The 2,500-nt window shown below is 61.8% G+C and overlaps 1 pseudogene; it reads right to left on the bottom strand.

The window, feature by feature from the left end:
* LOC124564179 overlaps positions 1-2,500 on the bottom strand; it is a 7,967-nt pseudogene that overhangs the window by 4,036 nt on the left and 1,431 nt on the right.

Raw genomic sequence — 2,500 nt, 5'->3', positions numbered from 1 at the left:
CAGGCGGCCGCTTCGATGGTTGGCGCGGCCGCTGTGTCCTGGTGATCGATCTCTCCCCTCTGGACCCGACCGACGCAAGGGCATCCGGGAGCATGCCCAGGATGACATCGGGCGGCGTGCCCCGCCCCAGACCGATGACACGATCCAGGGCAGAGAAACGCTGGGCGGAAGCGGGTAGCCCCGCCAGATGCTCCCAGATGGCGGCGTCAGTCGGCCCCTCCGGCGGCGGCCCGGTGGTGTCGGCCGCGAAGTCCTCGGCTGCGTCGACGGGCGGCGCAGCGGCCTCGCCCGCGTCAGGCAGCGGGCTCGCCGCTCCCCGGCGGGACGCCGGCTCTTCCCCCCGACCGATCTCAAGCGCCTCCATGAATTGGCGGACAAGCTGCTTGTGGGCAGCTTGCCGCCGTCGGCACTTGATTGCCTCAAGCGTTCGGTCGGGGAACATCCTGATGAGCTCTTGATTTACAAAGAAGAACCGGGCGTCCCTCTCGAGGAACAGTTCGGCCTCTGCCTTGGCGAGCGACAGGACTTCTTCCTCCGTCCACCTCGCGCGATGCCTCTCCGTGACGATCTCCGCGTTGGCGGCCGCAAGATGTTGGCGGCGGCGATGGACCCCGAGACCGTTCTTGGTTGTAAAGCTGCGGTGGCACTCACTACAGGTATACATAGCTGCAAAAGTTACAAGATTTTCGGCACGGCCGGTTGGCCGGCTAGGTGCTGGGGGAGTTGGGGTGGCACCTTCAGCGGAAGGGCCACCACTTATTCTCTGCTTACTGCCCCCAACTAAAAAAAAGGGATAGTGCGAGGGGGGGCTGGTAACCCCCCCAAGCCCCTGGTGCGGTCTTCCACTCTGCGAAATCAGCGGGCCCACGAGAAGGGGAGAAGACTGCAGGAGAGGAGAGGCTAAGAGGGCTAGGCCCATGTATTGCGCATCACTCTCCCTGTAACTATAACCCAAGGAAGGCACCTCGCAGCAGCAGCACGACTACATCAAGACCGCACTTCGAGAAGCCAAGTCCGGATGCAGCCACACCACCGCCACTTGGCCACCTTAAGAGAGTCATAGTTACTCCCGCCGTTTACCCGCGCTTGCTTGAATTTCTTCACGTTGACATTCAGAGCACTGGGCAGAAATCACATTGCGTCAACACCCGCTAGGGCCATCGCAATGCTTTGTTTTAATTAGACAGTCGGATTCCCCCAGTCCGTGCCAGTTCTGAGTTGATCGTTGAATGGCGGCCGAAGAGAATCCGCGCACCCGCGCGCCCCCGGAGGAGCACGCTAAGGCGGACGCGGCCTCGCAGCAAGGAAGATCCGTGGGAGGCCAAGGCACGGGACCGAGCTCGGATCCTGCACGCAGGTTGAAGCACCGGGGCGCGAACGCCGCGCAGGCGCGCGCATCCTGCACCGCCGGCCAGCACGAGGCCAACCAACGGCGAGAGCAGACCACGCCCGCGCTAAACGCCCGCACTTACCGGCACCCCTACGGCACTCACCTCGCCCAGGCCCGGCACGTTAGCGCTGACCCACTTCCCGACCAAGCCCGACACGCCCCGATCCTCAGAGCCAATCCTTATCCCGAAGTTACGGATCCAATTTGCCGACTTCCCTTACCTACATTATTCTATCGACTAGAGGCTCTTCACCTTGGAGACCTGCTGCGGATATGGGTACGAACCGGCGCGACACCTCCACGTGGCCCTCTCCCGGATTTTCAAGGTCCGAGGGGAAGATCGGGACACCGCCGCAACTGCGGTGCTCTTCGCGTTCCAAACCCTATCTCCCTGCTAGAGGATTCCAGGGAACTCGAACGCTCATGCAGAAAAGAAAACTCTTCCCCGATCTCCCGACGGCGTCTCCGGGTCCTTTTGGGTTACCCCGACGAGCATCTCTAAAAGAGGGGCCCGACTTGTATCGGTTCCGCTGCCGGGTTCCGGAATAGGAACCGGATTCCCTTTCGCCCAACGGGGGCCAGCACAAAGTGCATCATGCTATGACGGCCCCCATCAACATCGGATTTCTCCTAGGGCTTAGGATCGACTGACTCGTGTGCAACGGCTGTTCACACGAAACCCTTCTCCGCGTCAGCCCTCCAGGGCCTCGCTGGAGTATTTGCTACTACCACCAAGATCTGCACCGACGGCGGCTCCAGGCAGGCTCACGCCCAGACCCTTCTGCGCCCACCGCCGCGACCCTCCTACTCGTCAGGGCTTCGCGGCCGGCCGCAAGGACCGGCCATGACTGCCAGACTGACGGCCGAGTATAGGCACGACGCTTCAGCGCCATCCATTTTCAGGGCTAGTTGCTTCGGCAGGTGAGTTGTTACACACTCCTTAGCGGATTCCGACTTCCATGGCCACCGTCCTGCTGTCTTAAGCAACCAACGCCTTTCATGGTTTCCCATGAGCGTCGATTCGGGCGCCTTAACTCGGCGTTTGGTTCATCCCACAGCGCCAGTTCTGCTTACCAAAAGTGGCCCACTTGGCACTCCGATCCGAGTCGT

The sequence above is a fragment of the Schistocerca americana genome, unplaced genomic scaffold (genome assembly GCF_021461395.2).
Source record: "Schistocerca americana isolate TAMUIC-IGC-003095 unplaced genomic scaffold, iqSchAmer2.1 HiC_scaffold_1287, whole genome shotgun sequence".
In the NCBI taxonomy this organism is placed as follows: domain Eukaryota; kingdom Metazoa; phylum Arthropoda; class Insecta; order Orthoptera; family Acrididae; genus Schistocerca; species Schistocerca americana.
This window is presented reverse-complemented; position numbering and strand designations above follow the sequence as displayed.